This window comes from Lissotriton vulgaris, chromosome 7 (assembly GCF_964263255.1).
Source record: "Lissotriton vulgaris chromosome 7, aLisVul1.2, whole genome shotgun sequence".
In the NCBI taxonomy this organism is placed as follows: domain Eukaryota; kingdom Metazoa; phylum Chordata; class Amphibia; order Caudata; family Salamandridae; genus Lissotriton; species Lissotriton vulgaris.
In genome coordinates, this window is record NC_141695.1 from 323,789,038 (window position 1) to 323,802,771 (window position 13,734).

Consider the following 13,734-nt stretch of genomic DNA (forward strand, 5'->3'; position numbering starts at 1 on the left):
GTTGTGTGTGTTGTTGGGTGTGTTGTTGGGTGTTTGGATGGTTGTGTGGTTGTGTGTGTGTGGTTGTGTGTGGGTGGTTGAGTGTGGTTGCGTGTGTGGTTGTGTGTGTGGATGGTTGTGTGGTTGTGTGTGTGGTTGTATGTGTGGTTGTGTGTGTGTGTGTGTGTGGTTGTGTGTGGTTGTGTATGTGGTTGTGTATGTGTGTGTGGTTGTGTGTGTGTGTGGTTCTGTGTGTGGTTGTATGTGTGGTTGTGGCTGTGTGTGTGTGGTTGTGTATGTGGTTGTGGCTGTGTGTCTGGTTGTGTATGTGGTTGTGTGTGTGTGTGGTTGTGTGTGGTTGTGTGTCTGGTTGTGTGTGTTGTTGAGTGTGTGTGGTTGTGTGTGTGTGTGGTTGTGTGTGTGGTTTGTGTGGTTGTGGGTGTGGTTGTGGGAGTGATTTTGTGTGGTTGTGTGTGTGGTTGTGGTTGTGTGGTTGTGTGTGTGTGCATACTATATTCCATTCAAGTTGGGTGCTGGGAGCAATTAAATTAGGCCCGATACCAATTTGTATAGTTGGTAGGCATGAGCAGAGTAAATACGTGCTCGTGCACGGAAGAGACTACAAAGTTTGAGACCAATACGTTTATTCATAAGAGTAATAATAATAAGACTATTTTGATGCAACTCGAAAAAGTTTGCACACCATGGTAATTTACATTTGGATTCAAACAAAAGTGAAAGTGATCGGACGGAGGTGTGGCGACTGACTCCGGAATCTGGGGATCACGGTTCGATCCCTGGCACCGGCGGCAGATTAGCCCAGCACCATGTGACTCTGGGAAATAGCTTGCTTAATCTTCCCGACGGCCACCAAGACCTAGAGACCCTTACGGGTGATTGTGCGCTTTACAAATGTGGATTATTATTATCATTATACGGAGGCAGAGGGGAAAGCACAGGAAATAAAAACAAGCAACTTAATGACCCGTGACGGAGGAGACAGATGGCGGCTGTGGGCGTGCACGCTGGCGTGGACGCAATCGCTAGGCCAGCAAGTAGCACTTTCAAAACTCACCTACTAAATGTCTCTCCGAGCTGCGCATGCGCTGGCTCAGCAATACCTAAAAACCGTGAAAATGTCAAGTTTATCTTCTTTCTCTATTACATTGATTCCATTTTTTACAAATCTTTTTAACATATTTTTGATAGCTTGACAATTATACATTGTTAGTCTTTGGAATGGGAATCTGCCTTTTGGATAATCTGAACTATGTGCTGGTAACTGCTGTCACAGAAATGACTTCCTTTGTATAAGAATCGTGCACTGTTTATTGGGAAACATAAATATATTCACCTAAAAGTTTACAAAAGAGTGAGGTTGAAGAAAGTACAAGCTGTCAATAAGGTCTGGGGATTAACTAGAAAAGATCTTTGTTAAAAAACAAAGATAAGCTTCCTTGCGCCAATTTTGAGAAACTCATATTAACCTAACATTCTTTCAATAAAACTAATTTTGTCAAACAATCGCTAGAGTGGCCTCAAATATGTACTTTAAATGAAATGCAAGATATACATTTGGAAATAATTCAGATTGGCAGCATTGTTAAGACTCAGGGTGGAGGAGTATAATTTTTGCATGGGATTACTCAAGCAAATAATGTCTCTTTTCCATTAGCTGACTATTGGCTCGCTTAAATGTGATCACACACCTGAAGTAAGAGGTCTCCACTGTGGATAGGGATAGACTATTAGTAAGATGCCTCAGCTAATTTTGACCTATAGATTCCCTACACATCACATGCCCTCTGCTGGTCCAGACCAAATTATAATAATACATTATGAAATTAATTAAAAAACATGGCCAGCACTTTTCTTAATAAAACATGCAAATTGACCCCAACACACACCCCACACTGTCACAGACATAAACAACATGCTCCTCATGGCATCAACTAGTGGAACAGTGCTATAAAACATGGAATAGAAGATGTAGAAAGACATATATACCCTAAAATACAAAAAACAGTAAACACTGAGTAATGCTGAAAATATCTCAACAACCACAGAGTATATAAATCAACAGCAAGAAAGAAAAGAAAAATTTCACGAAAAATAAATTGGCTCAAATATATGCTGCACTCAACAGTAATCCATGTGAGGAAAACGTGAAACAAGAAAAGTTCCAGATGAAGGTATTCCAAACAGTTAGATATAAAAATACTGCCTGAGACACTGGTGCCAATATCTCAAATGAAAACCTCACAAAATGCCTGAAAAGTATTTTTATGAAAGTGAAGCCTCTCGAAGAAATGTTCAAAGAGGAGCTGAGCCCCCTGGACAACCAGATATTTAACTAATAAAAGAAGTCGGATTTTGAGGCACAGGCACAATAAAAAACATGATGTTTAAGTTAGAGAACGTCACAAACACACAGTCTAAACGGCTCATCATTCCTTGCTACAAAGATGGGTATCGTGATATCTTTGTCTGAAACATTAGGGTGATCTGAGCAAACAATCATATAAGTATACAATTTTGCAGTCTCATCAAAAAAAGAATGCTCGGGTTACTAATTGACTATTACATTTTACATAAGAGTCAGATGTGTTTCCTAATTATGACTAAATATCTAATTTAATTTTAAATTCTCTAATGGTTGGTATTAGGTTAAATTAACTAATTTCATTGGTTGGGGTGGAAGTAGTAGTAAAAATTATTTAAAATGTGCATAGTGTCATCGATGTAGTTATACCTCAAAGTAGTGGACCGCTGTAGTAACATAAAACTGCAGAAAGTCAAATAAGGCACTATCTCAGGTCAGCCGTGTTAAAACTCTAGATTATTAACCACCCTTTGTACTGGATAAATCTCAGGCCACAGATCTTATGCTGAATGGCTAACAAATAAAACTATTCCAATATGTTGATGATTTAGCCGCCCTAGCACTCTCCAGAGCAGTTCTTCGGGTCCATGTAAATTTCTTGGAAGAGTACTTCTAACTATGGGTGTAGGTATGGAATATCGAGTGTGAAATCTGGAGTTACCAGAATATTGAACCAAAATATTGAGGGCCAAAATACTGAAAGGTAAGTATAAAAGGTATGAATAGATTTACTCTTTTTAACTGTACACATATTTGTCTTGATAATAGAGATAGATATATAGACAGATAGACAGATTGACAGAAAGATAGACAGACAGACAGACATAGACCGACAGACAGACATAGACCGACAGACAGATAGACAGATAAACAGATACTACTCCCCCTCTTCTTGAGGCACCAGGATTAGCGCAGCAGACAAATATGTATAATATAATCTATCGTCGTCAAAGTACTTGTATAGAAGAATAGTAAACTTATACTTATCTGTATGGTTTTACCGCCACAATACTTGGTACTTGATATTTTCTGGTAATGCGAGATTTCACAGTCGATATTCCAGCCTAAAAGCCTAAATACGGGCCCTTGATGTCGACCTTAACAAACCAAATATATGGTTTTCCAGAGAATATCAAGGATCAATAGAAACAAGTTCAAATTGTTTCTCGTGCACAAAGGATTTGCCGATCTGTCCCTACATTTACCTTCAACCCCCCCTGCTTTCCACACCATATACAAACAATTAGCATGTATCTACCTACCACTAAAATAAAGGCTACAAAACCTTGGCAGCAGCATCTCCTCATCTTACTGTTTATGAGAGACCAGTTGGGTCTAACATTATAAAAAGGTTATGTAAAATGTAAAATTGATTTGCAATTTACAAGTCTAATTAAGGACACAGAGGCAAGGATTATGCTCCTTCTTTACTACAATTAAAAGCTGACAAACATGGACAAGAAACTGAACTTTCGAGTTCACACAGAGCAATGAAATACAGAAACCCATGTGAGGAGTCCAACCAATCAGCTGCCAACAATGCCCGATAGTGCTTCTGGCATCATTCGCTTTCTTTGTGTGATTGCTGTGGCACTCCTTCCAAGATGAAATAATCTCCAATCCACAATTATCCTCTCTTATGACAGCCTTGTTTTTCAACCTACAAACAAAAACAACTACCCATTAGACCAATGAAATGTTCTGTCAATAGCCATAGCCACCTGTATCAAATGCCAGACAGGTAAGAATTGCTGAAAAATGCCAACTGATATGGACATAATTACTAAAATTTGCAACAAATTCTTTAGCTATGAGTATGAACATACAAAGTTCCCTTACTGGGTAGGCTAATCCTCACCTCTGTGTCTTTAATAAAACTGTAACTTTTCTTCATAATAGCAATGACAATGTACTATGGTTGAGCATTATGCTTATTTACTCATTACCAAAAAAGCAATGTCACAAACAGGTTAAAAATACAACTTTTTGAAAGTTGTCTTCCCCAAACCAATTTGCCACATTCAAGTTGTCTTCAAACCTGCCACCAGGAAAAATGCTCCAGAAGCCATCACTGCCCTCAATGGACTGGGCTCCAATGCAGAGCATTTCTAAAAGAAGATAAGCATTCCTTTATCGAATGTCAGATTGACCTCTCCGGTGATTTCCTAAGGAAGTATTTGAGTACCCAAAGGTTAGGATTGTCTAAAGATTATGAGCACATGACTGGCCAGGTGCAGGATTTAATTTTTTTGAAAATGATGAACATTACCCCCTCAGGGGGGGGGGGAAATTCCCTCATGCAAGTTGAATCACCAGTTTATTTATTTGAAAAGTTTTATTAAGCGCAAACAAGACCCAGATGGGTATCAGAGCGCTGTACAACATTACTAACATTGACATGAGGAAACAGCCCGAGTACAATACAATAAGGAGACATAAGAGGCATCTGAAACATAAAAAGCACATGGGGTGCAAGGGGAAGACGAAGTAGCAAGTGATCAAGAGGTAACAGCTGTACTAGTAGGCGCCATGAAGTTTTAGCAGAGCACTATGACAAAAAGACAAAATACTTTTTGAGACACAATGTAAAACAACTGTCAATCAGGAGAAGGAAGGGACTTCCAAATGCCATCGAGGCTATTGCTGATGAAGGTAATTCGAGAGTAGCTATTTGACCTGTTTTTTAAATGAAGCAGTCGAGGTGTTGGCTCTGATCTCTGGCAGAAGGGCAATCCAAATTCTTGGAGCCAGCCCTGAGAAGGCATGGTTGTAAGTTATTTTTTTGATGAATTTGGGAGGTTTCAGTAGTAGAGTATCGGAGCTTCTTAAGTTCCAACTAGAACCGGAGAGGCTCACTTTTTTACCAGGTAAACAGGGGTGTTGAAGTTAATAGCTTTATGCGTCGGACAGGCTATCTTCAACCGGATCTTTGCTTCAATGGAAAGCCAGTTAAGTTGAATTAAGTCAGATGTGATAAGATCATGATTTCTGGAGCCTGTGATGAGTCTGGCAGAAGCGTTCAGAGTAGCTCTTAGCGGAGCTAACCTAGTCTTAGGAGGCCCAGATAGAGTCAGCAAACCATATTCCAATTTTCAGATAACTAGAGATTGGACTGCTGACTGGATGTCCTCAGGCGGTAGGAAAGGGTTGATTTTCCTAAGAGTGTTGAGCTGATGATTGGCACTCCTAATGATGGCACTGATGTGCCCTTGCATATTTAGGAATTTGTCCAGGGTGAAGCCTAAAGAACAAGCGGAGTCCACCATATGAGGGGTGCAGTTGAGTGCTGAAAGTTGTTTGATCCAGTTTTGCGTGGGGGCCGAATGGTTACAGGTGGTAATCAGCAGAAATGCTGCTTTGAGGGTATTTAGTAACAAATGATTATGTGTTAGCCATTGTTGAGTTTTTAGAAGCGCCCCATTAAGAGCTTTAATGTCATCTGGAGAGGAGACCTTCAAATATAGTTGAGAGTCATCCACGTACATATGGTACTGAATGCTAGCCCAGTTCAGAATAACAGTTAGAGGTTCCATGAAGAGATTGAAGAGCGTGGGCGAGAGTGCAAATCCTTGAGGTACCCCAATAGAGACCAGGGTACTGGCAGCCAGAGATTGTTTGACTTTGATTATTTGGGTTCGGTTATGTAGGAAAGAGGCAAACCAATTTAAAACAGGACAAGATAACCCCATCCTATGTTGAAGAAGAGTAATCAAGTTATTATGTTTGATCGTGGCAAAAGCAGAGGACAAGAAAAGAAGGATCAGAAGACAAGGAACATCTTGATCAAGAGCCCTCAAGGTGTCATCAATTATGAGAATTATAGCTGTTTCTGTACTGTGCCCCATTCTAAAGCCTGACTGATGTCGGTCTAGGAGTTGAAATTTCTTGATGTGGTTGCAAAGCTCTGCGTGAACGCATTTCTCAAGCAATTTCACTAAAAACATGATGCTGGTGATAGGACGGAAATTATTGGGATCCTCTAAGTCTGTGTTAGGCTTCTTGAGGATGGGTGTGACTTGCCACATCTTAAGACAGTTGGTAATCCTCCCCTGTATGAGAAATTGTTAAATGATCCGGGTCCAGAGAGGGATATGATTGAGAAACTTAGCGGGAAGTGGATCACTGAAATGGTTGGATGGTTTACAAGACGCCAAAGAATGTGACAGCTCCTCCTTATCCGGGAGCAGGAAGGAATTCCAAGAGGCATTGTTTTTGGGAGTGTACTCCGTGGGGTAGAGAGGAGCACACACTGTCGAGGTACTGCCGAAACAAGGGCGCTCATAGACAGCATGTTAGTAGCGGCACGTTGTAGTTCCCTTTCAATAATCACAGACTTATCTGAAAATTTCGCTGAGAAATCCTCCCCACTGGGGACAGAAGTCTTGATTGACAGGATAGGATTAGTAGATTGATTAGCCTGTTATTTGATGATATCAAACAGTTTGTTGGGTCTGTTTTTTAACACGGTCTAGCTGAGCCCTGAAATTATCTGCTTTAGCAATGTGAATGTGTTTGTTGTATGAGCTTCTCATCCTCCTTAACTGATTGAGACTAGAAGTGGAGGGAGCATTTCTCCAATGTCTCTCAGAGAGCCTCAGTGTAGAATGTTCCTCATTAAGGGAGCCATTGAACCAGGGTTTGGATTGTTTGAACTGAATCCTTTTGAGTTGCTTCAGAGCATTCTTGACAGAGTTTAATTGACCATGCCTTCCTGGACAAATCACCATTTTCTAGCAACACCATGAACAGGTTAAAAACGTTATTCATCCCACATTTGGGGGTATTTACCCTATAAGGGCCTTCACAGACCAGCTCTAGCTCAGTAACTTACACACCATTGGATGTTTTACATTCAGTGCACCCACTACAGAAACAGGTCACATAAAAATCTATGACCTGAAAGACCATTGCTTCTTTGGCCATTTCCTACAGATAAAATCAGAATCTGTGTTATCAATTACAGGATTGCAATCAACATGCCAAAATATACACATTTTGTCTCATCAATGGGTGAAATCACCCTCCTAAGAAGATTCTCCAGAATCATTAAAAAATAAGTATTTCAGATTGAAGAATCCAGAGAAACTTCCAAAACTGGAGACTGTGCTTGTAAGCACCAATTGGGTTCACCAAAATCAGGTTTTTCTTTTAATTTCTAGCCTTTGTGCCCAGGGGAAATGCATAATTAGTGTCTTAACTAGAGTCAAGCAGGAGATCTCAAGCTGGATCAGATGGAAATTAGTCCTTATACCCCAAGTGCCTTATATATCTCACCACTGTAATGTTCGCCATCTAGAGGATGATACTACAGTGTATCTTACATTCTGTCAGGCACCTCACGGTGACTGAACCTGCTAGCAGTTCGAAACAGTTTATGTGGAGCGACAGTTCCCCTCTATTCATCAATGGAGAAATACTTTCACCAGACATTCAATTCCTCCATGCTAGCATCTGGATATATTGCATAGTCTGGAGCCCTTTGAAAGATTGGCTTGTAGTTCTATGCATTCACTCTTGTTGCATGTCTATCCTTTTTGAAGAAATCAGACTCATCTCATGATACAGTATTGTGAGGAACAGCAAGGCCCTGCAGTTCAATAGCCCGAGGAATATAACCGAAATTGAGCATGACAGACCCCCTCTTGCTAGCTTGCTGTAGGATATCTATTCCAACCTAAGCATGTATATGATCGCTTTCTTGTTGGACTCTTTTTCCTCTCCCAGAAACTGTTGTCTTGCTGGGACTGAGTTTAACAGAAACCACAGGCAGTATGTATTGAATTTGGTTAGCACATATGACTATGCCCAATTGAAGGATTTCTGCCTGTTGATGCTGCACTGAAATCAGTCCCTCCCCTCTGACATGAAGATTATGTCAACCAACCAGATTCCAAAAGAGGGTCCTGCAAATTCCCAGATATGTCCCTGCCAATAAACTGTAAGAATTCCTTCCTCTGAGGCTGAGGCTGGAAGATTGGTACTACTCGGTGTGCAATCCTACAAGTCTCTTCTCACCTTGGAAAGTCTATAGATGGCCGAGGTGTTTTTGAAGTTTTTAAAGTGTATCTCTTACACCCTTCCCTTTTTTTTAGATGATGAAAATCATGAGAATGCCATTTGAAGGACAGAATTACCACTATTGACCCTCTCTGTTTAAGGTCCCTTAACTCCACTCTCACCAAGAACTGCTTTTCCTGGGGGGAAAAAATGGATGGGACCTGATCTAATATATTTAGATCCTTATAATACATGGACACACCATCACCTTTCCCACAAACCACTTCCATTCTGTGTAGCTCTTTCATATGAAAGTGCGAGCATTTTTTGAAACATTAAACATAAAACTAGAATCTCTAGCTCAAAATTAAACTAATCAAAAAAGTTGTTTGATAGTTGTTCAAAAAGATAGTCTAATTAGCTTAATACAAGTCAGTTAAAAAAAAAAGTCGCAGTAGGTCTGTATATGTATAAACATGCTTAAGATGAAAAAATGTCTATAATTTCCTGAGGCCAGCAAAAAATAAACATGTTGCCATAAAGATCTTTTCTGCTCACCACCGCACAGTGGTGAGCAGAACAGAACAGAAGAAAGAAAAGCCATGTTTTGTTTTCGTTCTTTAAACAGCTGCTTTAAGTATGCTCCAGGACCTGTAGACTCTGGGTGCAGGCATTGTGACATCAGAACTCAAATGTAATAAGGTATTACAGTTGAGTGGCTATATCATTTCTTGATAATAGGTGACTGTGTGCGTCACAAGTTGCCTATTATAAAGAAATTAGAGACAGGTTTATATACAGGGACCACAGAATTCCATTTGGTTCAAAGTTATACAGTTGGGTTGTTACATCTTAATGCCTATTGTCAGCAGTCAAGGTGAAAGGGAGGTGACTACAGCTGCAGTATAAACAACGCTAGCAACACTGGATTTTCATTCTTACAATTTTTGTAAAATAAACAATGATGTGCAGAATCCAGGTATTTATGGCAACATATTTGTTTTGTACACTGAAAGTCATTGCAGGAAAAATAAAGCATCTCTGCCTTTTTCTACATATTCTGAGCACCAACACTTTTTTTAATACAATTCACATTAAACTGACTCTAACACCTTTTTGCAACAAATTACTTACTGTTTAATGATGTGCTTTAATTTCACAGCACAGTCCACATTTACTTTTCATGTCTGTAACTATACTACCTCTTTCAGAGGAAAGAAAATTACACCACAGATTGAAGTGTTTTGCGGCAAGGTGATTGTGTAACCACGTATCATATAGAAGTTAGGGCCAGATGCATGAGAAACTTGTCACTAAATACTGGTCGCCATTTGCAACCAGTATTTTTTGTGACAGTGTGCTATTTTGCAAACCAACACATGCAGTAATAGATTGGTTCGAAAAATTGGTTCATGGATATTAATGAGGTAGGTCGCAAATTGTGACCCATTACGTATCTATGTGAGGAGCGGAGGCTTCAGATTATGCTTTACTCTCTCTTCGCTGTTTCTTAAGAAAAATTCACAGCAGCAAATTCATATGTAACAAGTGAAAAACAACATTCCCCAACATACTTTATATGACGAAAGACTAATACAGCAATCAGGCCACGACTATGCCAATAAAGTACTTAAACTCCATATTTCTTTGCTGATCTGCACAAGAGATAAGTACTTCAATGTTTTCTATGATTAGACTTTTGTTGTAATACCATTTGCCGGCCCACCCGGCAAGCTTTTGCCTCTTATCTGGCACCCGACGAGGGTGCTCAGGAGGTGGGAAGCGGAGCGTTGATCGTTCAGACAGAATTGTCCCATTTCCAGCTCGCCCCCTCAGCGTTCGCTCACTGCAGGAAATCCTGAACCTATTGGGTAGAACGAGCCATGTTGCCTCAGAAGGTGAGTGCCTGCACCTCCATAGCTTGCGACTTACCAGAGTGCCCTGACTAACCTTTCCCTTAACCCTGTGTGGGGCAAGTGCAAACACAAATTACAGGCTTCACGCATTATTACTCCTTTTTGATTCTTTTCGGCCTCATTCCCTCTGGTCAAGATACAGAGGTTGCCCCCCCCATCTGAGGGTTTATCCCTGTACTACTTTAGACCCCGCCTCCCGAGTACGACTAGTAGGCTCTGAGTACCGGCCTGTATCAGGCCAAGCGAGTGGTGCATGGCTTCTCAAGAGCCCATGTGGAGTAAAGGTAATTTCACATGAACATTTAAAGGATAAGCTCAGTGTAGTGAGCGCGCTTGCACGGCACGTCACGTGGCTACGTGACGTGCGTTGACGTAGAGGCGCGGCAGGCGGAGCGCGGCATTCAGAGCGCGAGCAGGCTGGGCGCAGGACATGCTTTGCGCTCCTTGTATTTATGTACTTGAATAAAGAGGTTGGTACCGTCATCCGACTCCGAGAGTTATTGGGGGAAGAAAGAGTATCATTACAGTGGCGACGAGGGTGGGATACCGACCCACGACCCCCACCACGCAGACTACGAGAAGCACGGCGGAACGGAGTGGTGGCGCAGGAGAAACGAGGAAGGCCCGAGGGTACGCACAGCGACCCCATCCTCATAGGGCACGGCAAGGAGCGCAACGCAACCATCAGCAAGGAGAACAGAGCACCGAGAGCACAAATAGCGACGGTCGAAGAACCCTGAACAACCGAGGTAGGAAGCCAGTCACGGTCACGGCCCACCGGGATACGCACTGGCTACTCCACCCGAACAGGAAAGGGCTGAAAGGAACAGCCCTCCACCCTTGCTCAAGAAGGAAGAGCGAAACGGTGCACCAGGGAGTCCGAGAAGCCTGGAAGGTACGCTACCCGCAGCCCGGGCGGAGAAGATGAATGCACAAGCGGGCTACGCGATAGCGCCAGTCCAGTTCCTTCCCCGACCAGGAGAACCGCTCATGAAATGGGAGGACTGGAAGGAATACATAGACAATTTCATAGAAGTGATGGAAGACGAGAGTGAGGAGAAGTTCAAGCCGCCGAGAAAGAAACGTATCCTGCTGCTGAATCTGGGCCCTGAAGGCCTAAGGATCTACAAAAGCTTGGTGCCGAAGAAGAGAGAGACAGAGGATGACGACGTGTATGCCCATGCGCTGGAAGACCTAGAAGAACACTTCAAACCCTCAGTGTGCGTCTCAGTAGACAGGTTTAACTTCCAGCAAAGGAAGCAACTACCCGGGGAAACGGTGGAAGAGTATGTGGCGGCGTTGAAGAAACTGGCGGTATCGTGCAAATATGCCAACTGGGAAAGTGAATTCATAAAAGACCAAGTGGTGATGCACACCACGTGCACGAGTGTGCAGGACAAGCTATGGGCCGCAGGGGACACCTCTCTCAAGGACGTGTTGGTGATAGTGAAAAGGGCTGAACTGGCACGAAGATGTGCTGCGGCTACGAAGAAGGAGATCGTGCCCAGTGGGACGGTGAACAAAGTGGACGAGGAAGAACACCACAAGGATAATCAGGCACGGAAACAGCCAGAAAAGGGTCCCGACAAATGGCGGAACAGCCCAGGCAACCCTGGCAAACAGGCCGGAAATAACAAACGGCCTTGCTACAGATGCGGCAGTTGGACGCACGAGGCGCACGACCGGAAGTGCCCCGCGCTTCGCGCCAAATGCACGTTCTGCGGAATAATCGGCCATTTTGAAAAGGCGTGCAGGAAGAAGGCAGCCAAGAACGCAGTGAAGTACGTGGCCCAAGCATCGGAGGAGCCAGAAGAAGCAGCAGAGGAAGAGGTGATCACAGTCCTCTGCATCTACGACGAAATATTAAGCATAAACGACCGAGGCCGTGGCACCGGCGGAGGAAGAACGATGAAACCCGTCATGGAAATGAAGATCGGAGGCGTGGAAGTCCAGGTGGTGGCAGACACAGGGTCGCCTTACACCATCATCCCCCGGAGCGTGTGGGAAGAGAAGTTCGCTCCGCGACTGGGCCCCGATCTGGACAAGCTGGACATACGTCCCGTTACCTACAACGGTGATCGAATCCCCATGGCCGGGTGCAGGAGATTGAACTTCGAGTTCAGGGGCAGAGAGGCTAGGTGCAAACTGTATGTCTCCGAGAAAGGTCCCTCCGTCCTAGGGTGGCTCGACCAAGGAGACCTGGGCATCAAACTGGACCCGGGAGGCAAGGAACAGATATTATTGACGGAGCCGGAGGAAGCGCTGGACACGAATAAATGGAGGAAGAAGTTCCCAACGGTCTTCGGAGGCTCAGTGGGCAAACTCGACAGATTTGCACACAAGATCGTACTCAAAAAAAGGAGCTGTACCGGTGGCACACAAGGTGAGGAACATCCCGCTAGCAGTGAGGGACGACGTGAAGGAAGAACTACAACAGCTGGAGAAAAGAGGGATCATCGAGCCGATAGCCTGTGCTGAATGGCTATCGCCGTTGGTGGTGGTGAAGAAACCAAACGGAAAGGTCCGTTTATGCGTGGACCTACGTGAATTGAACAAAAATATAGTGGTGGAGAAGTTTCCTCTTCCCCGGATAGAGGAGATGCTGGCCAGCACAAGGGGTATTCAGAGGTACTCCACCATAGACTTGACTTCAGCGTATCACCAGATAGCGTTACACCCAGAGAGCCGCAGCTTAACATCCTTCATAACTCCCTTCGGATGCTATCGATTCCGCCGCATGCCGTTCGGACTAGCCTCGGCGGCTGCAGTATTTCAAAAGCTCATGCATCAGCTGTTTCAGGACCTCAAGGGAGTGCAATACTTCCAGGATGATATATTGGTGATGGGCCAGGACAGGATGGACCACGACAGGAAGCTGGAGGCGGTGTTGGGCATCCTGGAAGGGAAGGGCCTCACAGCAGAATGGGCCAAATGCCGGATAGGGATGGAGAAGGTAACGTACTTGGGCCACGAAATCAGTGCTCAAGGTGTGACTCCCAAGAGTGAAAATGTAAAGGCGATCTGCGACGCACCATCACCAGCTACCAAGGAGGAAGTCAGGTCATTCCTGGGAATGGCGGAATACTATGGGAAATTCATTGAACATTTCGCCTCGAAAACTCACCACATGAGGCTGTCAACCCGTGAGAACAGCGAGTTCTGTTGGTCAGAGGAAGCTCAACGGGAATTTGAAATGATAAAGAGAGAAGTGGCAGGGGCAATTCCACTGCAAGGGTTCGACCCCCAAGGAAGCACCATACTAACCACAGATGCAAGTGATAAAGGACTGGGGGCAGTCCTCATGCAAGACCGAGGTCAGGGGAGAGTCGAGACCATATGCTTCGCATCCCGCACCCTGAATGACACTGAAAAGAGATATAGTGTGATTGAAAAAGAAATGTTGGCGGTGGTGTGGGCCATGTCCCGGTTCCGGCAGTTCCTGTGGGGCACGAGGTTCCG

The 13,734-nt window shown here is 43.6% G+C and overlaps 1 protein-coding gene across 1 annotated transcript in view; it reads right to left on the reverse strand.

Annotated features, from left to right (window-relative positions):
- Window positions 1-13,734, reverse strand: part of TSKS (testis specific serine kinase substrate) — a 308,284-nt gene that overhangs the window by 208,472 nt on the left and 86,078 nt on the right. The gene's annotated exons all lie outside the window — the stretch shown is intronic.